Source organism: Macaca thibetana, chromosome 4, assembly GCF_024542745.1.
Source record: "Macaca thibetana thibetana isolate TM-01 chromosome 4, ASM2454274v1, whole genome shotgun sequence".
Lineage (NCBI taxonomy): Eukaryota > Metazoa > Chordata > Mammalia > Primates > Cercopithecidae > Macaca > Macaca thibetana.
In genome coordinates, this window is record NC_065581.1 from 77,603,392 (window position 1) to 77,627,650 (window position 24,259).

The following is a 24,259-nucleotide window of genomic DNA, read 5'->3' on the forward strand; positions in this document are numbered from 1 at the left end:
GTATTACTTGTGATTATAACTATTATGATTTTACTTACAAACAAATAATTAGAGAACATAGCCATGGTAGGGGGAGGATCATAAGTTATATCATAATGACAGAATTTATTTTTCAGAATGTTTATTACATAAAGTAATAAAATATTTACTATGTACTAAAAATTGTTACCAAATATTAAGTATTGCATAACCTTTCTGTTTTGTAAAACACTGTCCGAGCACCAATACTAAAGGATCTTTTATACAGCTGATTACGGCAAGAACCTGGAATCAATAAAATATGGTATTTTTTCTTCCTCTCAAACTTTCTCTCTCTCACCCCTGGCTCCGTCTGCCTCTGCTTCTTCCTGTCCTTTTCCCTCTCTCTCTCTCTCTCTCTCCTCTCTCTCTCTCTCTCTCTCTCTGTCACACACACACACACACACACGATTTGTTAAACTCAGAAGGGAAGATTAAAAACAAATAATTCACCTATAATAATATACTAGTGTTTGTTTACAGTTTTAAATTAAGCTTTAAAAAGTTTATTATTTAGGGTCATAGCAGAAAAAAGATGTATATTCAAAGGTTTGTCATTGAATACAGTTTAATAATGGGACTCTTTGCAAAGGTATGGGCGGATTAAGGGAGCTGGGAAGGAAGAGTGAGGCACCCAGGAACTAGCAACTCTGGGAAGTCATTACCATCCCTTTCCTGAAGGAGCAAGGAGGAGGGAATTGCCCTGGAACCTAGTGAGAGCTACAGCCTTGGGAGAGGAGCTGCCCGACAAGAGATGCGGCCATAAAGGAAAAAGCACAGCTGTAGAAACAGAATGGAGAGAGGAGTATGTATCCTGGTCTCTCCTCCTGCCTTCTGATTGCCCGCCAGTGCTTCCCACTGGCCAAACTTGACTGCAAGATGGAGGCCAACGGAGCCTGGTGACGCAGTCCCTGGAAGTCAGCCTCTTGACATAGAGAAGGCAAAGAAGGGTGGAGAATGAATTTGGAGGGGCAAATGGAGAATAACCAGTACACAGCACCCAGCTTTTCCATATCATAGGAGACAGGTAAATATCTGTTTAACTACATACAAAACTTCGACCTTGAAGCTGCTGAAAAGTGCAGATTACTTTTAATTGTGCTACATTTTCCTGGGCAGGGCTGGAGTTTGGATGGCTGTGTACTCTGCTGATGGAAATTTATGGCTGTGTCCATACACTGTACTTTATTTGCAACGATGATCTGAAAGTCTTCAGTTTCCTGCACAATCCTGGACTGGTCATGTCTCAGCCTGTGACCCAGCTGTTGTTGCGCTGGAGCTCTTTCATCCTGTTTGCCAACTTATATCTCCTGTGTCCTGTATCCATGCTTTTTTCTTCTCGCACTTTATTGGAGCACACAAATAGATTCCTTAGAAAGTCTTCGTAAGAAGCTAATTTTCTGAGACTGTTCATGTCAGAATATGTCCTTACTCTAACCCTTGACTAATAGTTTGGCTGAGTGTAAAATTTTAGACTAAGAAACATTTGTTTTTCAAAATAGGGCATTGCTTAATTTTCTTCTCACAATTGTATATGTCATTTTTTTCTCTCAAAATTTCCCTTGATCAGACTTTTTGGGATATTTCCTTATCTTCCTAACCTTCTATGTATTATTTTTATTTTGGCCAACTAGTTCTTTTTAACCTTTGTTTTTCTCACAGCATCCTCTTATTATTTTAAAGATGTCATTTATCTGTAGATATGTGTATACAGTAAATATACAAATATGTACACAAATACACATATGGGTGTGCATTTATTTAATCTTTCAGGACATGAGATGTTACTTTTTAGAAGTTTTACTGTGTTCTCTGAATTATATTGTTTTCTCCAGTTTTCATTTTTCTGTTTATTTTGGTTTCTTTCTTTTGCCTTATGTATTGTGATAGTCAATTGTTTTTATTAGACTGAGGCATCAAAAGCCGATCTGAATTGTAGTGTATTCATACAATGGAATATTATTCTATCATAAAAATGAATGAAGTACTGATACATATAGTAACATGGATAAACCTCCAAAACATTATGCCAGTTGAGAGAAGTCAACGCAAAAGGTCACATATTGTATGATTCCTTTTGTATGAAATATCTAGAATAGATACATTCATGAGAACAGAATGGAGATTGGTGATTTCCAGGGGTCAGGGGAAGGGGAGAATGGAGAGAAAGTGCTTAATAGGAACAGAGTTTTACTTTGTAGCGACGGGGACTTGATAGAGGTGGTGGCTGCAAACATTACAAGTTTACTAAATGTCACTGAATCCTTCACTTTAAAATGGTAAATTTTATGTGACCATCTCTTCAATAAATTGATTTTTTTTAAAGAGCTGCCGGGGAGACCTGTGTGGCATGACAAGCAGTGGCCTTCATTTCTGAATAATAAGGCAGCAAACCAGTCACCCTGAGAGGGCCCCAACATTGTTAGTATGTACATGAGAGGATTTACTCTGGGACTTTTTCACACAAAAATGCTTCCAATCTCTCCCCTAATGGGCAGCAGCCCAGTTCACTAAGTTCTTCGTTGGTCGGAGGCCTGCATGTGACGTTAGTTCCCATGTTTTGTTCCTTGTGCATCTTTCCGCTCTTGCTCTGAACCTGGTTTCTTGCTCCCAAAGCCTCTCCCTCTCAGCCTCTCCGGAGGCAAAGCACTGGCCCTCCACTGAGCAGGTAGAGACCTTGTCCTCCTAGTGGGAGGGCAGGAAGGAAATCTTCAGGCTTTCTTCCCTTGCCTCCACCTACCGTGTGCCATACCGAAAACCTCTAAAGGCCTTGGCACAGCCAGCCAACTCTCCCCATTGGCTGGCCCTCCCTGCAGCATCCCTCCGGTGGTGAACTGGGGCTTTCTTCCCTGGAAACTCATTTCTATCATTCTTCTGATGTTGTGTTTGTGTCCTCCTGTTTTCTTTGTCGCTAGGGTTTATGCTTTTAAAAAAGCTTTTGTTATTTTAATACCACCTCAGGAGGGAGAAGAGATAAGCCAGTTTGTGGCTTAATACGCTTGTTTTTTGTTGTTGTTTGTTTGTTTGTTTTTCGAGATGGAGTTTCCCTCTGTTGCCAAGGCTGGAGTGCAATGGTGCTAGCTTGGCTCACCGCAACTTCTGCCTCCCTGGTTCAAGCGATTCTCCTGCCTCAGCCTCCTGCGTAACTGGGATTACAGGCGTGTGCCACCACATCCAGTTAATTTTTGTATTTTTAGTAGAGAAAGGGTTTTGCCATGTTGGTCAGGCTGGTCTCGAACTCCTGACCTCGTGATCCACCCGCCTTGGCCTCCCAAAGTGCTGGGATTGCAGGTGTGAGCCACTGCGTCTGGCTTACATGTGTGTTTAAATAGAAGAGTGTATATTTCTTCTGACATCTTGCTGGGAAATTTTACCTCAGAGTGAAAAGAATGTTGCTTTTCAATTGTGCTTTCAATTGTCGGCTCTAAATTAAGTTGTGTTCTCAGCCAAGTTGACAAATTGCCTAATCTTTTCTTATGTCTGATTTTTAACTGTTAAAATGGTGATTGGAGGTGGTTAGGGATGACAAGACATTGGGGAGGAGGCTCACATCTATTAAATGCCAATTATGTGCCAAGTGAACAATACTTTATTTCCTCAGGCTTCAAGTACAAATTACTGAAACTAAACTAATGGTTACCTGTCTTGTGTGATTGTTTTTGCTAAATGTTGATTCTTGTAACTCTCTTTGAAGGTGAAAATCAAATAAGGTAGTGTCTCTGAAGCCCTAGAACATGCCTCCATGACAGACTTTTCAGACATCATTGTCATTATTCGTTGACATCACTGATTCCCAGCCCCAACAGGAAGGAATCCTGACTTATTCATCACCATGCACAAAAGTAGCTCCATGAATAATTGTGGAATTTGTGGTACTCCTGTTATAAGTATAATAATTTTGATGGAAGAAAATAAGTGGTAAGTATAAAGTGATCTCTGAATTTAATGTCTTTAATGTCAGCTATGACTAAAACTAAGAGCCTTATGTTCACAGATTGCTACTTAGTGATGCTGTTTTTTTGTTAGAAGAAATCAACTGGTACATGTACATTTCATTGTGAGGACCCTAAATCTACTCGTTGGTTTAAGCAAGTTGAAATTTATTTAAGGAATCTAATTTCAGCCAGAACTCTGGGACTTATAAGAATTATTGGCCAGGTGCAGTGGCTCACGCCTCTAATCCCAGCACTTTGGGAGGCCGTGGTGGATGGCTCACTTGAGGTCAGGAGTTCGAGACCAGCCTGGCCAATATGGTGAAACCTGTCTCTACTGAAAATACAAAAATTCACCGGGTATGGTGGTACATGCCTGTAATCCCAGCTACTCAGGAGGCTGAGGCAGGAGAATCGCTTGAACCTGGGAGGTGGAGGTTGCAGTGAGCCAAGATCCACCACTGCACTCCAGCCTGGGTGACAGAGCAAGACTCCATCTCAAAAAAAAAAAAAAAAAAAAAAGTTATCATATAGCTTTTCATTTTATTTCCCCACCTTTTTTTCTCCTTTCGTGTCTTCCAGGGGCCTCCCGGTATCTTTCTATGCTGCATGCCATCTTCATTCTTTTCTCTCTGCTGACTGCTGCTTAATTTACTCATCACCTTGTGCTGGGCTGCTTTAAAATGTTCGCCTCTTCCTGCTGGCTTTCCAGCTTGGTGTCACATAATTAACCAACTCAGTATTTGTTCATTCTAACTCAAAGCTCCCAGGAGGGATAATAATTGGCCCATCTTGGGTCAGGTGTCTACTCCTGCTCTTCCATTGGGACAGAGGGTCTGCATGTGGAGGGCTGGGAAAAGATGGCATCTCTAGTAGAGTACATTTGCCAGATCCCTCTCTCTAAAGGAGTTAAAGGATTGTTGTTATTATTTATTCATAAGTAAGGTATTTTATCCAGAACTTAGTAGAGGAAGGTTAAGGTGAAATGTGGATGGTGGATGGATATGTTCTCCTTTAGTGTAGCAGGAAAGCCCCCTGTGCATGGGAATAGTGAGTCCTTTTTAGACTGTGCTGTCTGACGCTGCTCTTCCTATGATCAAATAGGAGCACTCCCCCCCTCTAGAACTAGTACTTTTCCTCTGCTTCAGCAAAATTCTTCAAGTGGTCATTCTGACGCTGGTAGCTAACAAAGCAGTTGCAAGCAGAGTTTGGAAAAATGGAGCCTCTGTTACCCCAAGGCTTGGAAGCCACACATGAAAGAGGGATTGTCCCATTTCCATCTCTGTGATCTCTAACTGCCATTTTGCACACAGAGGGCACATTTTGTGGCTTGAAATGAGAATAGGAGAGAAGGCAGATTCTGAGAGAAAGAATACGCATGGGAGAGAGCTGGAGAGCTGCTCCAGAGAGTAAAGTTCACATTTTACATAGAAAGAGTGGTCCTGGGAGTTGTATAACGAAAGCATTATATTTATTTATTGTATTATGATTTAGATACACCACATGTGTATACCAACTCAGAGGCTTTCTCTGAGTTGCTTCAAAATGAGACTCTGAGCTTTAGAGAAAGGAAGAAGTGATGATTAGTTGTAAGGACAAATATGGACTAAAACTGGAAGCCTGTCTGTGCTCTGAGGCAGCTCTAGGAAAGCGGCTGTTTAGTTCTTCTCTGTGATGGTCAACTCGATCTTATTGTCATGGTGTCTTTGGTTATCTCTTCTCTGATCACATTTTGACTCATAGCGATACTCTTGAGCCCCGAATTCCTGGTTCGATGAATATCCTATAGCCAGGATAGTAGAACTTGTTTTACAGAGTGTACACAAATGCTGTCTTCGGAAAGGGACTGTAGGAGCCAGGGGAAATAATGGGCATAATGATGCTTAATGAGCTGCTCAGTGTACTCAGAAGTTGATAGCGTTGATTTTTCAGTCCTCCAGCTAACCAGACAGCAAGCCACCCAGAGCGTCTTTTCTTGTGAGAATGGTGCTGGGTCACTCGTGTAGCTTCCCTGGGGTGACTCAGAGATAAGGGCAACCAAGACTGGTCATAGGATCCGCAAAGGCCATGTATAGAGGGACACCATTTCTTAGAATGCTGCCTGGCTGGAAGAGAAAGTCTTGAGTAGACTCACTCTGTTGCCTAGGATGAGATTTGTTCTCTGCAAAAGAGCAGAAAAGTCTTCATAGGTAGGGGCACATGAAAGATTTGATATGAGCAAAGGGGATCAAGTGGACCTCACGGTTTTAAATAATATTTTTTCTCTGAAAAGTGGCCCTCTAACTTTCAAAATTGCAAGCATTACAATCTGCTTGAATTTTAAATTTAATAAATGTTCTGTCAACTCCCGGACTTGAAAGTTGCATTAACCAAAGACGTGCCTTTAGATGTAAGTTTAAATAAAGCACCTCTAAAGAAGACTAAAATTCTATGTAATTTTACATAATTAAATGTAGCTATTTTGTCATACTACAATTTTCCGCTTTGCTCCTTATGTCTACAATTTTGATGTTCGTCATGGATTTGGATGGTTTATTTCAGTGCAAGCTTACCCACATTTGTAGGGTGCAGATGGTAATTATTCTCTACCCAGAGTCAGACAAGTTGCCCCAAGTTCTCAGTTTAATGACGTTTGGAAGAATTTTAGCAAAACAAATAGTGAATACTCTTCAAATCTGAGCACAAACAATGAAAGCAAAAGTAATTTCCAAAAGGTCACTTTTATTTCTGCTGCTGTTCTACCTTTTCAATGTCTCTATCCTTTTCATTGATGAGAATTTGATTGAGCATATTGACACTGGCGTTTCTGAAACGACTGAGATTACCATACAATTCCAAGGGTTAATATGTTTTGGTTACAAGAAACTGTTTTTTCAAGAGCTTATCTTTAGAAAATATTATTTTCTTGTCTTTTCAAATAAAAGATGATCAGAATGTCAAAGTCTGAAATCCTATGAGTCTTTGGGTGCAATTTTTTTCTCATTTCTTTTCTATCACACACAGAAATTAATGTTTTGAATTTTCTATGCTTTTGTATAGAAAATTATTCATGTACTAAGCTCACTGAAGTTAGAAAAGATGATCTCAATCTATGAACACTGTCATACATGCTTTATTATTATGAGCATAGCACAGGGCTGTGGGCCAAGGAGACTACAAAAGAAATGTAGGATCAGTGCTCCCCAGAATATGTAATCTAGTGAAGCATAAGCAGTACAGCAGTGTTTTACAGCTTTCTTTTAAAATAGACTTAACTCACTAAAAGTCTGAGGAGGTCTCCATAAAAATGTTGAGATTATGAGTACAAAGAATATGTTAATATGGCAAAAATTATGTAGGTGGCTTGTAGATGACCCACATTTGTATAACACCATGCTTATAGTCTTAACAGCATTGCAGTGAGCCCTGGGCTGCTAAGGAGAACCAAATCACTGTTATTTACTCCATGGATTTGCAGATATGCAAGCAGTGGGGTAAAAGTTGCTAACAATTCACAAATACTTCCAACAAACACACAACACTTTCTTCTTTATAAAGTTTGAAATAACTAACAATACTCCTACAATGATATCCTGCCTCTTTTTTTTCTTTTTAAATTCATGTGTGTGTGAATCATGTGCAAAAAGATTTACAGTGTGTATCACTTACATATTTATATTTTTACTGTGAACTCAAACATGCAATTACCCCAAACCAGAAATGAATAGAACCAACTGAGGAAGAGAACAGCTAGCAAGCATCCTCAAGACACACCACAAATGACCAAGACTCTGAAGTGAGTTACTGGCAGCCAAGAGGCCTGCAGGGAGGCACAAATCATTCAATCAGGCATTGCTGTTGACTCTGAAGAGGGCATTTGGCTGGGAGGGAGGGGGAGGAGATCCAGGTCTATTTGTGTCTTGATGTAGGCAGGGAGGTCATGAGCAATAAAGTACTGGTGAGAGGACAGCCCTACTTTCTGATGTTTCAAAGTGATTTTGAGACAAGTATTATTCTATAAATAAAACGTATTCATTAGTCTATTTCAGAGATAAGTAGACTCACTTTTTTCTTCAAGCCTCTTCGTTGTAGACACTGACACCAAAGAGTAAAACTACTCATCTATTAGGAGCCTTAAACTCTGGCTTTCAGTTGAGATTAATATCAAAACTTGTTCAGACTGTAAAAACAGACTCATGATAACAGGAACAAATGTTGGCAATTCATAGAAACACAGATTTGCTCCTACTTTGGCTTTCCCTGTACAATCAGTGAACCTGCTGAAAGCAAAGTTGGGTATTGGGGGAACCTGCCCCCAATATTTCAACATAGATTCTTTTTGTTTTCCATAAGTGTCGGCTGGCTGAGAAATAAAGAGAAACAGTACAAAGAGAAGAATTTTACAGCTGGGCTACTGGGGGTGACATCACATATCGGTAGGACCGTGATGCCTGCCTGAGTCTCAAAACTAGTAAGTTTTTATTAAGGGTTTCAAAAGAGGAGAGGGTATAAAAACAGGGAGTAGGTGCAAAGATCACATGCTTCAAAAGGCAAAAAGCAGAACTACTAATAAGGGTCTAACAGAGATCACATATTTCTGAGGGAACAGGACAAAGGGAAAAAGCAGAACTACTGATAAGGGTCCAACAAAGATCACAAGGCAAAGGGCAAGGGCAGAACGACTGATCAGGGTCTATGTTCAGCAGTGCACGTATTGTCTTGATAAACATCTTACACAACAGAAAACAGGGTTCGAGAGCAGAGAACCAGTCTGAACTCAGATTTATCAGGATGGGGTTTTTCCCCACCCTAGTAAACCTGAGGGTACTGCAGGAGACCAGGGCATATCTCAGTCCTTATCTCAACTGCATAAGACAGACACATTCCCAGAGTGGCCATTTATAGACCTCCCCCCAGGAATGCATTCCTTTCCCAGGGTATTAATATTATTCGTTGCTAGGAAAAGAATGTAGTGATATCTCTCCTACTTGCATGTCCATTTATAGGCTCTCTGCAAGAAGAAAAATATGGCTCTTTTTGCCTGACCCCACAGGCAGTCAGACCTTATGGTTGCTTCCCTTGTTCCCTAAACATTGCTGTTACTCTGTTCTTTTTCAAGATGCACTGATTTCATATTGTTCAAACACGTTTTACAATCAATTTGTACAGTTAACACAGTTATCACAGTGGTCCTGAGGTGATGTACATCCTCAGCTTATGAAGATAACAGGATTAAGAGATTAAAGACAGGCATAAGAAATTATAAAAGTACTATTTGTGAACTGATAAATGTCCATGAAATCTTCACAATTTATGTTCCTCTGCCATGGCTCCAGCCGGTCCCTCCGTTCAGGGTCCTTGACTTCCCACAACAGTTGGGCCCAGGAATTAGTTCTGAGTAGGAGGCTATAATATAACACGTTTGGATATACTTGAAAAGCTAATGATCTCAGTACAACTGGTATTAGTCTTTCAGGTATAATCACTCAAAGATGTCTTACAGTATATGCAGTTTGTGTTTTTATTAGTGTGGAATGTGTTTCAATTTTCTGCAGGCCAATTTTACTCTTTAGACCAGTGCCATATCCTTGAACCTGGAATAATAAAAGCAAGAATTTTCCTGTTGTTTGGCACTGAACTCTACTCATTAGCTGCTAATGAAGCAGAAGTTGTAGAGCTGAGTTCCATGTGGGCCAGTTGGCTTCATATTGACAGGAATATCTTTCAAAGATGCAGATTGAATTCCCATCTTTCAGCAACATCAGCCAGATGCCTATCATGGCACACAATTTGATCTTGGGGAAAGAGTTTGAATGTTTAGTATACTGTATGCCACAACTATAACTGGAAAAAAAACCCACCAAATATGGCTTATTGTCTAGTACAACCCTAGCACATACGCATAGACATAGTCAGTAACATTTCTGTTTAATGGTGAGAGAAAAAAAATCCAAAAAGAGAAAAGGATTAAAGAATCCGATTTAAACTTATAACCCATGTGTGCTGTTGACCCTACAAATGATAATGTGTTATGCATAAAATGATTTACATAATATTTGCAGTGTTGTTCTCACTTTTGCTATGCCATAAAAATCTCCCATTTCTTCATTTCATAGTGTAGTGCCCAACATACAGAGAGTAGAAAACAAGGTACACAAGTCAGTTCCTCCATCCATCCATTCATCCATCTAGACTTCCAACACACTTTCCGAGAATGTAATTTATCCTTGCTGCAATAATATTCTTTTTTCACTACTTACTCCTTTGGAATCTAGCCTACAGTCTAGCTACTTTCCCCATACTACTCTCTCAAAGGTTATCAGAAACCACTTAACCTTCATGCTCAGTGTCTATTCTCAACAGACATTTGGCAGAATTAGGAGGTGAGCCATGTTTCTGGAGCCCTGGCCCTATGCCAGCTGGGAGGGCAGCCATGAAAAGTCTTGCTGCTAACCCTCAGCCCAGCAACAGGACTGCGTTCAAACAAATAACCAAAAATACTCTCTCTTAAACACTTATCCTGTGACTTCCGTGACACGGATTATCCTGGTTCCCCTTCCATTTATTGACCCTCTCAGGCTCAGCTCCATAATTTGTGGGGCCCAAAGCAAGATTAAAATTTGAGTTCCCTTGTTCAAAAAACAAGAAAAATTATTGTTAAAGTTACTCAATATAATTCTGTTTCTTTTGCAGTTTCTCTCTTGTCATGAAATCTTTTTATTTGCTGTTTAATGTCATTCTAAGTAAAGAAAAAATAAAATTTTTAATGAGAATAAATTTTACCATTTTTCTTCATGTTGTACAATACCAATTTTAAATGCCAATTTTAAAAGCATTTAGCTATGTGTAATCACCAAAATTATACAGGTATTATTTTTATAGCTCATACATATATATGTATTTCATTCTTATCAGAACAGTAGAATCACTGCACAAAACAAACTCTAATTTTATTTCACTTACTGATATGCACACGTTCTATCAACACTCTCTATGGTCAGTTTACTTGTATGTCATCATTTTCAGTATAAGTGCTTGACTAATTGACACAAGTAAGAAATTAACACAAGTAAGAAAATATGTGATGGGGTTTCTTAGAACATCATTGATTTCTTTCACACCAGCAAGTTCTGGTTTGAACAGAAAGCATGGCCTCTCAAGACTTATCAGCCTTCCCCTGCACACGCTTACTCTAAGATGTAACACACACCTGGTACTCATATTGAGTCTTGCTGAACTCCCATGCATTGTGAGTCCACTGGAATTCTATGCTCATGAGACATGGTATGTGAGTGGGAAGGCCAGGAACGGTGGGCATGCACATTGCACATAGTGCTTCTCCTCATGCGTGTGCTCCATTGCCCCATCCAACTTTGCTTACAAAACATAGTTCAAAGATACATTTTTAAAAAAATTATAAGACGGTGGCAATAGCTTTACCCTGAGCTTGGAGCCCTTCTGAGAGTGACACTATGTGAGATTGCACAGGCCACACACCCATGTTGCTGGCCCTGGACTCTCCCTGGTTTCTGTGTCATCCAGTCCATCTGATAAGTATCACGTGTAGTTCTGTCATCATCTTCTCTTTGTACATTTCATTCACCTTTATAAATTCAATTAACACCTCCCTGTCTTGATCCCAGTTTTTCTCAGGCTCTGAATATTCAACTTCCTGCTGAATACATCTCAACACATACCACATCTAAAATAAAATCCACCATTTTTCCACTAAAGCTGTTCTTCTGGGTTCGGTTAACCAAAAATCTCAGTCATTTGGTCCACAGTCTGTACAAAGCTGATCACATGGTACTTGCTCAATATACACTGCTGGTTTATTGACTAAATTGAGTATCTGCCTCCGGTTATAATTTGTAAGAGTCAGCCTAGATCATTCAGAGATCAGTTGTTCTGGTTGTAGACTTCCCATATCCTTATTTCTTTTTAAAATTATTATTATAATACAGCTTCGAGACATTGGACAGAGGCAGGAAATAAAAATAAAATTTAACCATCCACTTCTACCTAACACTAATTAAAAACTTTTAACAGGAACCGTGATGATATTAATAGTTAAATTGGATACCAAGATTTAGATTTCATCTACATATGCTCACAACTTTGCTTTTCAGTTATTCCCAAATAAGCAGTTTCATTTCTTTTCCATTTCCAGATTTCTATATACATGAACTTAAAAAAAAAAAAAAAAATCCAGCCCTGGTCATGGTGGCTCACACCTGTAATCCCAGCATTTTGGGAGGCTGAGGTGGGCAGATCACTTGAGATAAGGAGTTTGAGACTAGCCTGGGCCAATATGGCAAAACCTTGTCTTTACTAAAATTACAAAAATTAGCCAGGCATGATGGCTCATGCCTGTAGTCCCAGCTACTTGGGAGAATGAGGCAGGAGAATCTCTTGAACCCAAAGGCACAGGTTGCAGTGAGCCAAGATTGCACCACTGCTCTCCAGCTTGGGTGACAGAGTGAGACTCCATCTCGAAAAAAAAAAAGAAAAAAAATTCCATCAGTGGGTATCAGACTTAGTCACTGTCAAAGTCACACTGGCTACTGTCTTATTATTTGTATTCTTTGTTACAGAAATTTTAATTTGATGAACTTTAATTATGGTGTCTTGATATTTCCAGTGCTTCCCACTCTGGGTAAGTCATGAAAATAATGGTAACATTTGTGTTGTTATTCGTTATTTGTATTCTTTGTTACAGAAATTGTAATTTGATGAACTTTAATTATGGTGTCTTGATATTTCCAGTGTTTCCCACTCTGGGTAGGCCATGAAAATAATAGCAGTATTTGTTTTGTTATTCTGGCACTTCCAGTTTAGACTATAACCCAGAAAAGTTTGAAGGGTATTAAAAACAACAGCAATAACAACAACAACAACAGAAAAAACAGAACTACTAAAGAAATATGGGAGTTTAGATTATTTCAAACCTCATGATGACGTTTGGTTTATATTTAAGTGAGGTTCAAGTTAGTTCGTGTTTTTACGAGACTCTCTAGGTCCATTTCTAGCCACCTTTGCTTTAGGCTTGGCATGTGGAAAGACTAAAACTGCCTTCTTGCCTGACTGGGGTTCATCTAGTCATTAACTGCCTGCAACACCAAGGTAGAACTTCTTATTTCAGGCAGCCCAGGCACTGGAAATAATGTGCTGCTTGTATTATAAATCCAAAGAAATGCCAAAATAACCTGTGGTTTTCAGGAGTGGTACAGTTAGCTTTTATGACCAAGGAATGGAAAACCAACTTAGAACCCAGTATCAACCTTTCCATTCAAACCTGCATTCTGGTGGACATTAAAGTTCTAGTTATTTGTGAAATTTTAAAATAATATTTTAAATAAGGCTTGCTTCTAGGCTGTTCTAAGATATATTTTATTTATGATATGGTAATCCTCTTAATTTTGAGTTACTCTCTTACTATTATTTTAAACATCATTAACAGTTCTGTGACATTTCTTATGCAATGCCAAAGGCAATAAAATAGTGTATTAGTCAATTAAGACATTGAATTTTTGATGCACACAGCACTGTGGGTCATAAAATAGAAGTAAATGAATAATTCCTGCCTTCAGAAAATGAATCTTTTTGAGGTAATAATAATATAGGTCTATGAATAATTAGAAGACAATATAACATAGTACATAGTCCAGTTAAAAAAAGAGATTAGAAGAGGAAAAACACCAGATCTCTATGTGGAGGAGAAAATGATGCTTAAACTGTGTTTCTCTTTGGAATATTAATGAGGACCAGAGAGGGCATCCATCTATTCAGAAGACTTCTGAAAATAAACTATCTAAGGGCCTTTAGACATTGGTAGATGCTGCATGCTATTTTTTGCTTATTTTATTTTATGTTTGTTTCAATAGGGTTTTGGGGAACAAGTGGTGTTTTGTTACATGAATAAGTTCTCTATTGGTGACTTATGAGATTTTGGTGCACCCATCACCAGAGCACCATACGCCGTATCCAATGTCTTTTATCCATCACCTCTGCCCTCCTTTCCCCTGAGTCTTCAAAGTCCATTGTATCATTCTTATTCCTTTGCATCCTCATAGCTTAGCTCCCATTTATGAGTGAGAACATACAATGTTTGGTTTTCCATTCCTGAATTACTTTACTTAGAATAATGGTCTCCAATTCAATCTGGGTTGCTGTGAATTCATTATTTCGTTCCTTTTTATGGCTGAGTAGTATTCCATGGTCTGTGTATATAGTGTGTGTGTGTATGTGTGTGTGTGTGTGTGTGTGTGTGTGTATATCACATTTTCTTTATCTACTCATTGATTGATGGGGATTTGGGCTGGTTCCATATCTTTGCAATTGCAAATTATGCTTCTATAAACATGCATGCTCAAGTATCTTTTTCATATAATGACTTCTTTTCCTCTAGGTAGATACCCAGGAGTGGGATTGCTGGATTAAATGGTAGGTCTACTTTTAGTTCTTTAAGGAATCCCCACACTATTTTCCATAGTGGTTGTACTAGTTTGCATTCCCACCAACAATGTAAAAATGTTCCCTTTTCACCACATCTACGCCAACTTCTATTATTTTTTGATTTTTTGATTATGGTCATTCTTGCAGGAGTAAAGTGGTATCACATTGTCATTTTGATACGCATTTACCTGATCATTAGTGAGGTTGAACATTTTTTCATATGTTTGTTGACCATGTGTATATCTTTTTTTTGAGAACTGTCTATTCATGTCCATAGCCCACTTTTTGATGGAATTGTTTGTTTTCTTTTCTTGCTGATTTGTTTGAGTTCCTTGTAGAGTCAGGATATTAATCTTTTGTCAGCCATAGATTGTGAAGATTTTCTCCCACTCTGTGGGTGGTTTGTTTACTGTGTTGGTTGTTCCTTTTGCTGTGCAGAAGCATTTTAGTTTAATCAAGGCCCATCTATTTATCTTTGTTTTTGTTACATGTACTTTTGGGTTCTTGATCATGAAGTCTTTGCCTCAAAGTCTAGAAGGGTTTTTTTGAATGTTATCTTCTAGAATTTTTATGGTTTCAGGTCTTCTATTTAAGTATTTAATCCATCTTAAGTTGATTTTTGTATAAGATGAGAAATGAGGATCCAGTTTCATTCTTCTACATGTGACTTGTCAATTATCCCAGCACCACTTGTTATATAGTGTATCCTTTCACCCTTTATGTTTTTGTTTGCTTTGTTGAAGGTAAGTTAACTGTAAGTATTTGGGTTGATTTCTAATTCTTTATTCTGTTCCATTGGTCTATATACCTATTTTTATACAAGTACCATGCTATTTTGTTGACTATGACCTTATAGTATAGTTGGAAGTCACGTAATATGATGCCTCCAGATTTGTTCATTTCGCTTAGTCTTGCTTTGGCCATGTGGGCTCTCTTTTTGGTTCCATATGAATTTTGGATTGTTTTTCCTAGATGTGTGAAGACTGATGATGGTATTTTGGTGGGAATTGTGTTGAATTTGTAGATTTCTTTTGGTAGTATGGTCATTTTCACCATACTGATTCTACCCATTCCTAAGTATGGGATGTGTTTCCATTTGTTTGTGTTGTCTACGATTTTTTTAAGCAGGGTTTTATAGTGGTTTTTGTTTGTTTGTTTGTTTGTTTGTTTTGTAGAGGTCCTTCTTTAGGTATATTCGTAAGTAATTTTTAGCTGTTGTAAAAGGTGTTGAGTTCTTTATTTGATTCTCAGCTTGGTCACTGTTGGTGTATAGCAGAGCTATTGATTTGTGTACATTTTGTATTCTGAAAGTGCTGAATTTATTTGCCACTTCTAGGAGCTCTTTCTTTATGTGATCATATCAGCAGCAAACAGCAACAGTTTGACCTTGTCTTTAGCAATTTGGATGCCCTTTATTTCTTGTTCTTATATGATTGCTCTGGCTAGGAATTTCAGTACTATGTTGAATAGAAGTGGTGAAAGTGGGCATCCTTATCTTGTTCTAGTTCTCAGGGGGAATGCTTTCAACTTCTCTCTTTTCTGTATAATGTTGGCTGTGGATTTATCATAGATAGCTTTTGTTACCTCGATGTGTGTCCCTTCTATGCCGATTTTGCTGAGGGTTTTAATCATAAAGAGATGCTGGATTTTTTCAAATGCTTTTTCTACCTCTATTGAGATGATCATGTGAGTTTTGTTTTTGATTCTGTTTATATGGTGTGTCACATTTATTGACTTGAGTATGTTAAACAATCCCTGCATCACTGGTATGAAACAAACTTGATCATGATGGATTATCTTTTTGATTTGATGTTGGATTCAGTTAGCTATTATTTTGTTGAGGATTTTTGTATCTATGTTCATCAGGGATCTTGGTCTATATTTTTCCTTTTTCATTATGTTCTTTCCTGTTTTTGGCATTAGGGTGATATTGGCTTCATAGAATGATTTAGGGAGGATTCCTTCTTTCTCTATTTGTGGAATAGTGTCAGTAGGATTGGTACCAATTCTTCTTTGAATGTCTGATAAAATTCATCTGTGAATCCATCTGGTTCTGGAATTTTTTTGTTTGGTAACTCAAATTACCATTTCAATCTTACTGCTTGTTATTTGTCTGGTGACTCTCTCTTTATTTCTGGTCTAATCTAGAAAGGTTATATGTTTCCAAGAATTTATCCATCTCCTCTAGGTGTTCTAGTTTGTGCATGTAAAGTTGTTCATAGTAACCTTTAATGATCTTTTGTACTTCTGTGGTTTTGGTTGACATATCTCCTGTTTCATTTCTAATTGAGCTATTTGGATCTTCTCTCTTCTTGGTTAATCTTGCTAATGGTCTATCAGTTTTCTTTATCTTTTCAAAGAACCAGGTTTTGTTTTATTTGTCTTTTGTATTGTCTTTTTGTTGTTGTTGTTTAAATTTCATTTAGTTCTTCTAGGCTCTTTGTTATTTCTTTACTTTTGCTGGGTTTGGTTTGTTCTTGTTTCTCTAGTTCCTTGAGGTATGAGCTTTGATTGTCTCTTTGTGCTCTTTCAGACTTTTTGATGTAGACATTTAATGTTATGTCAGTGGAGAAAAGTCCCCCAATATTATTGCATTGCTGTCTACCTCGTCTCTTAGGTCTAATAATAATTGTTTTTATAAATCTGGGAGCTTCAGTATTAGGTGCATATATATTTGGGATTGTGATACTTTCCTGTTGAACTAGGCCTTTTATCATTATATAATGTGCCTCTTTGTCTTTTTTAACTGCTGCTGCTTTAAAGTTTGTTTTTTCTGATACAAGAATAGCTACTCCTGCTTGCTTTTGGTGTCCATTTGCATGGAGTATGTTTTTCTACCCCATTTACCTTAAGTTTATGTGAATCCTTATGTGTCAGGTGAGTCTCTTGGAAACAGCAGATACTTGTTTGCTGAATTCTCATCCATTCTGCCATTCTGTGTCTTTTCTTTTTCCTTTTAATTGCATTTAGTTTAATGCTGAATTTACTCCCATGCCATAAATTTTTGTTTCATCAGTTTCTTCTGGGATATCTTTTTCTTCTGGGCAACCTCCTCTTCTGGTTTAGGAACAATCTGTTTCTTTTCAATAAGGATCATCTCAATATGGCAGGGAGACCTCATGTATGGGTTAGTCTGACTATGAGCTCCATAGGTCCAGCAGCACATCTTACGTGCTTTATTCACTTGGATATGTGTTGCAGGAAGTCAGGGACCCTGAATAGAGGGACCGGCTGAAGCCACGGCAGAAGAACATAAATTGTGAAGATTTCATGGACATTTATTAGTTCCCAAATTAATACTTTTATAATTTCTTACACCTGTCTTTACTGCAATCTCTGAACATAAATTGTAAAGATTTCATGGACATTTATCACTTCCCCAATCAATATTTTTGTGATTTCCTATGCCTGTCTTTACTTTAATCTCTTAATCCCATCATCTTCGTAAGCTGAGGATGTATGTTGCCTCAGGACCCTGTGATGATTGTGTTAACTGCACAAATTGTTTAAACAATATAAAATCTGGGCACTTTGAAAAAAGAACAGGATAACAGTGATGTTTAGGGAGTAAGGGAGATAACCATTAGTTCTGGCTGCCTGAGAATTGGGTGGAACAGAGCCATATTTCTCCTCTTTCAAAATCAAATAGAACTATCGCTGAATTCTTTTTCTCAGCAAGGAGCAGCCCTGAGAAAGAGAATGCATTCCTAGGGGTAGGTCTCTAAAATGGCCACTCTGGGAATGTCTGTCTTTTACGGTTGTAGATAAGAGATGAAATAAGCCCCAGTCTCCTATAGCGTTCCCAGGCTTATTAGGATGAGGAAATTCCCGCCTAATAAATTTTGGTCAGAACGGTTGTCTGCTCTCAAACCCTGTCTCCTGATAAGATGTTATCAATGACAGTGCGTGCCCAAAACTTCATTAGCAATTTTAATTTCTCCCTGGTCCTGTGATCTTGCCCTGCCTCCTTTGCCTTGTAATATTTTATTACCTTGTGAAGCATGTGATCTCTGTGATCCACACCCTATTTGTACACTCCCTTCCCTTTGAAAATCACTAATAGAAACTTGCTGGTTTTGCAACTTGGGAGCATCACGGAACCTGCCGATATGTGATGTCTCCCCCAGATACTCAGCTTTAAAGTTTCTCTCTTTTGTACTTATTTCTCAGACCAGCCAACACTTAGGGAAATAGAAAAGAACCTATATGAAATAATGTTGAATTATTGGGGGCAGGTTCCCCAACAGATATGCTCAATGACCAGAGAGTCTACATCTAAACCTTTAAGTTCACCATTACTCTCTGCATTTTTAAGCATGTGCAGCAAAAATTCAGCACTCTTTTGGGCCACCAACCTTGTGTCTAGCCCCACTGCTTGGCCTGGGCATACCTGCCAACTCCACCATTGTAACATCGGAATGGTACACACCATTTCTGTAAGGTGATATCTTTCAGATATTTTGTGGCTTTTCATATATGCATACCCTTGATGGCCTGGGCAGTTTCACAAGTATTCTTAAGGTGAATATGAAGATTAGAACCTCTTGATTTGCATGATTTTGTGGGGTTCTCTGGGTCAAATGTATAGGGAACCATTTTCACAGATTACCTCAGGCCACTTAGGGAAAGAGCCATTCTGTATCTTTTAAGTGGAGCATTTAGGCAATTTACATTCAATGTCATTATTGAGATTTGAGGTACTATTCTATTCACCATGCTATTTGTCACCTGAATACCTTGGTTTTTTCATTGTGTTATTGTTTCATAGATCCTGTGAGATGTACACTTTTAAGATTTTATTTTGTGTATTTCAAAGATTTGTTTTGAGATTTAGAACTTTTTTTTTTTCTTTAGCAATACTTGTAGTACTAGCTTGGTAGTGGTGAATTCTCTCAGCATTTGTTTGTCTGGAAAAGACTGTATCTTTCCTTCATTTATGAAGCTTATTTTCACTGGATTCAAAATTCTTGGCTGATAATTGTTTTGTTTAAAGGAGGTTAAAGATAGAACCCCAATCCCTTCTAGCTTGTAGGGTTTCTGCTGAGAAATCTGCTGTTAATCTGATAGGTTTTCCTTTATAGGTTACCTGATGCTTTTGCCTTACAGTTCTTAAAATCCTTTCCTTCATCTTGACTTTAGATAACCTGATGACTATGTGTCTAGGTGATGATCTTTTTGTGATGATTTCCCAGGTGTTCTTCTAGCTTCTTGGATTTGAATGTCTGGATCTTCAGCAAGGCCAGGGAAGTTTTCTTGATTGTTCCCTTCAATATGTTTTCCATACTTTTAGATTTCTCTTCTTCCTTGGGATCACCAATTATTCTTAGTTTTGGTTGTTTAACATAATCCCAAATTTTTTGGAGGCTTTGTTCATTTTTAAAATTCTTTTTTTTTGTTTTGCAGTGGATTTTGAAATAGAGCAGTGTAATTTCTCCTACTATATTTTTCTGTATCAGGATTATAACAAAAACAACATCAAAGTCCTTTGTAATAAATGTGACTTTTAGAATCATCTTGTTAATTTCTGCAAAGAAGTCAGCTGCAATTCTGATATGGATTATAGATCAATTTGGAAAGTACGTCCATCATCATAATGTTAAGTCTTTAGATCTGTGAACATGGGATATTTTTCCATTTGTTTAGATTTTCTTTAATTTCTTTCAACAATGTTTTATAGTTTTCAGAGTATAAGTTTTCTCATATGTAACTACATATGTAGAACTACAAATGGTAGTTCCATTTTTACTTATTTTGGATATCTCCATATTGTTTTCCATAGAGGTTGAACTAATTTACATTCCCTCCTACAGTGTATAAGCCTTCTCTTTACTCTGTATCCACAGTAACATATGTTACTTATGTTGCAACTTTATGTCCATGTGTACTCATTGTTTAGTTCCCACTTATAAATGAGAACACGTGATCTTTGATTTTCCGCTTCTGAGTTAGTTTACTTAGGATAATGGCCTCCAGCTCCATCTATGTTGCTGCAAAGGACATGATTTTATTCTTTTTTTATGGCTGAATAGTATTCCACTCTGTGTGTGTGTGTGTGTGTGTGTGTGTATACATATAAAGAAACTGTGGTATGTATGTGTTTAAAGAAAATGTGGTAAGTGTCCACCAACCCTTGGTGAACACTTAGGTTGGTTCCATGACTGTGCTATTGTGAATAGTGCTGCAATGAACATATGAGTGCAGGGTTTTTTTTCTTATATAATGGATTCTTCTTCTTTAGGTAGATACCCAGTAGTGGGATTGCTGAATCAAATGGTAGTTCTATTTTTACTTCTTTGGAATATCTCCATACTGTTTTCCATAGAGGTTGAACTAATTTACATTCCCTCCAACAGTGTATAAGCCTTCTCTTTACTCTGTATCCATACTAACATATGTTGTTTTTTAACTTTGTAATAATAGCCACTCTGACTGATATAAGATAATATCTCATTGTGGTTTTAATTTGCTCTTCTCTGATGATTAGTGATGTTCAGGATTTTTAAAATATGTTTATTGGAATACTTAGTAATGAAATCAAATCGGTAATAAAAAATCTCCCAACAACAACAAAAAACACCAGGACCAAACAGATACACAGCCAAATTTTACCAGACGTGCAAAGAACTAATATCAATCTTACTGAAACTATTCCAAAAAATTAAGGAGTAGGAATCTCTCCCTAACTCATTCTATAAATCCAGTGTTAGCCTCATACGAAAAATCAGACAAGGACATAACAAGAAAAGAAACCTACAGGCCAATATTCCTGACAAATGTAGAAGCAAATATCCTCAACAAAATATTATCAAACTGAATCCAACAGAACATCAAAAAAAAAAAGAAAAAAAAGTCCATCACAATCAAGTGGGCTTAATTCCAGGGAGGCAAGGATGGTTCAACATATGCAAATTAATGAACATGATTCACCATGTAAACAGAACAAAGAACAAAAACTTTCTGATCATCTCAGTAGATGTAAAATAAGTATTTGCTAAAATGCAACATCACTTCATAATTTAAAAACACCCTCAACAAACTAGGCATAAATGAAATACATCTCAAAATAATAGCCATATATCAAACCGCATAGTCAACATCATACTGAATGAGGAAAATTTGAAAGCATTTCACCTCAGGACTAGAACAAGAAAAGGATGTCCACTCTCATCACTCTTATTCAACATAGTACTGGTAGCCCAAGCCAGAACAATGAGGCAAGAAAAGAAATAAAAGACATCCAAATTAGAAAAGAGGATGTCCAATTATCTCTGTTTGTTGATGACACAACCATATACTTAGAAAATCCTAAAGGCTCCTCCAGAAGACTCCTAGAGTTAATAAGCAACTTCTGTAAAGTCTCAGGATACAAAATCAATTTATAAAAATTAGTAGCATTTCTATACACCAATAATGTTCAAACTGAGAACCAAATTAAGAACTCAATCCTATTTACAGTAGTCACACAAAAAAATGTTAAACACTTACGAATACATTTAACAAAGATCTCTACAACAGAAACTACAAAACACTGATGAAATAAATTGTAGCTGGCCCAATAAAATAGAAAAATATCCCATGCTCATGGATTAGAAGAATCAATAATATTAAAATGGCCATATTGCCCAAAGCAATCTACAGATTCAATGTGGTTCCTATCAAATTACCAATGTCTTCCTTCACAGAATTTAAAAAAAATCCTAAAATTCATATGGAACAACAACAAAAAGCCCAAATAGCCAAAGCACTCCTAAGCAGAAAGAACAAATCTGGAAGCATTACATTGCCTAACTTCAAATTATATTACAAGGCCATACTAGTAAAAACTGCATGGTACTGGCACAAAAATAGGTACATGGATCAGTGAAATGGAACAGAGAACCCAGAAATAAAGTCATATACCTATAACCAATGGATCTTTGATAAAGTTTACAAAAATAAACAATGGGGAAAGGACATACTTTTCAATAAATGATGCTGGGAAAACTGGCTAGCTATCTGTGGAAGAATAAAGCTGGACCCCTCTCTCTTACTATATACAAAAATTAACTCAAGATGGATTAAAGACCCTAAACATAAGACCAGAAACTATAAAAATTCTAGAAGAAAATCTAGAAAAAATTCTTCTGGACGTTGCTCTATGGAAAGAATTTATGATGAAACCCAAAAGCACTAGCAACAAAAGCAAAAATAGACAAACAGACTTAATTAAACGAAAATGCTCCTGCACAGCAAAAGACATAATCAACAGAATAATCAGGCAACCTACAGAATGGGAGAAGATATTTGCAAATTATTACTCTGACAAAGGACTTATATCCAGAATCTACAAGTAGCTCAAACAAGTAAACAAGAAAAAAAAAAAAAAACCCACTAAAAACTGGGCAAAGATGAACAGATGTTTCTTAAAAAAAAAAAAAAAAAAAAAAAAAAAAGTACAAACAGCCAAGAACTCGTTTCTTAATTTCATGTTCAGACTCTTTGTTGCAAGAATATAGAAGCACAATTTTTTAAATATTGATCTTGTATCCTGCAAACTTGCTGAAAACATTTATTAGTTCTAAATTTTTTTAGTGGATTCCTTAGGATTCTCTCTATAGAAGATCATGTCATCTGTGAAGAGAGAGGATTTTAATTATTTCTTTCCTATCTGTGTCAGGGAAACAGTATTCATAGCTTATGTCTGGAAGATAGGTATACAATTCAGACACATATAATGATCAGGTATTATTTTTCTGCCTTTCTTAGTTGCTTTCTAATCTCCTTTTACCTTATTTACATGGCCTGTTTAGAGATGCTTGCATTTGTGATATTCACTGTTGTTCTCACATTTTTTTTGGACAAGATATACCCTCCTATTCTGGATAGGCCTCATTCCATCAAGCTCAATGACACCTCTGAGAATAGAACTGCCAAAAGTTCTATATGCTGACATGTATCCGTAACTTCTGACCCCGAATGTGTATCATGCCAGGTCTCAATGTTCCTTCCTGTGTGGAGATTAAACATATTTTGCCTTTTGTACAGAATCTATAAAGCCATAAGCAGAAAAAAGTTTTATGCTTCGTGTTATTTCTCACTTTCCATTATTTAACAGTGACACAGTTTTTGTTGTTCATTATTCTTCAAGTTCATCACATTTTAATATTAAAGTCACGTGATGAGGTCAGCAGGTTTTCTAACAAAAATGTTTTCCTTTATCTGCATTGAGATGTCGTGTGTCATTTTTCAGTAGCATATTTGTTACTTTAAAAAGATATTTTATTAAATTATGCTTCTTGTGGTTATGTTTTATAACAAAATATTTTAAAATAAATTCTGCATTACTTTTCTGTGAAGGACATTTCTAACTACCAGCCACAATGTTTCTTCTTTATTTCACAGGGATGGAAGCTGGTGAGCTGTTAATTCCTATAGCATCTATTTTATTAACAACCCAAAAATATAATAGCTCTGTTCTCAAAAAGGGTATTTGATGTTCTGAATATTCAGTGTAATCCTCTGAGGCATGGAGAAGTTCCTAAAACCTGATTAAACAAGGTAATATGTTATATGAAAGTTTTCTACATGTAATTTGTTATATTTTTATTAAATACAATCTAATTTCTGGTAAATTGGAACCCATGTAGTAAAGAGCCTATTTAATAGCCAATACATTTATTTTTATGATGATGATGACATATTCTGGGAAGAGGAAACAGGTGTTGAAAATGTTTACCATCATTCTTGATGCATCCATCTTTGGCAATTATGGATTCCAGATTGAACAATATCTCTTTTTCATTCCTCTCAACCATCAAAATAGTTTAATAATATGTGGAAGACCTAGTATTCATTTGTAGTACTCATGGTTTTGGAAATTGCAAGACAAAAATTTT

General features: G+C 37.1%; 1 protein-coding gene and 1 long non-coding RNA gene across 4 annotated transcripts in view; one reads left to right on the plus strand and one right to left on the minus strand.

Moving 5' to 3' along the window:
• The window catches only part of HMGN3 (high mobility group nucleosomal binding domain 3), a 1,231,743-nt gene that overhangs the window by 1,183,070 nt on the left and 24,414 nt on the right, over window positions 1-24,259 (minus strand). Inside the window, exon 1 of one of the 3 annotated variants that reach the window (XM_050789655.1) lies at window positions 5,062-5,065. The exons of the other annotated variants lie outside the window; for them this stretch is intronic. The gene's annotated coding sequence lies outside the window, so the exon portion shown is untranslated. Of the gene's footprint in view, window positions 1-5,061; window positions 5,066-24,259 lie in introns of those variants that run through there. 3 annotated transcript variants of the gene reach the window in all.
• Window positions 10,835-23,819, plus strand: LOC126953912 (uncharacterized). The gene is made up of 3 exons (XR_007725406.1): window positions 10,835-12,585; window positions 14,338-14,372; window positions 23,766-23,819. It is a non-coding gene; the product is annotated as an uncharacterized LOC126953912 (long non-coding RNA).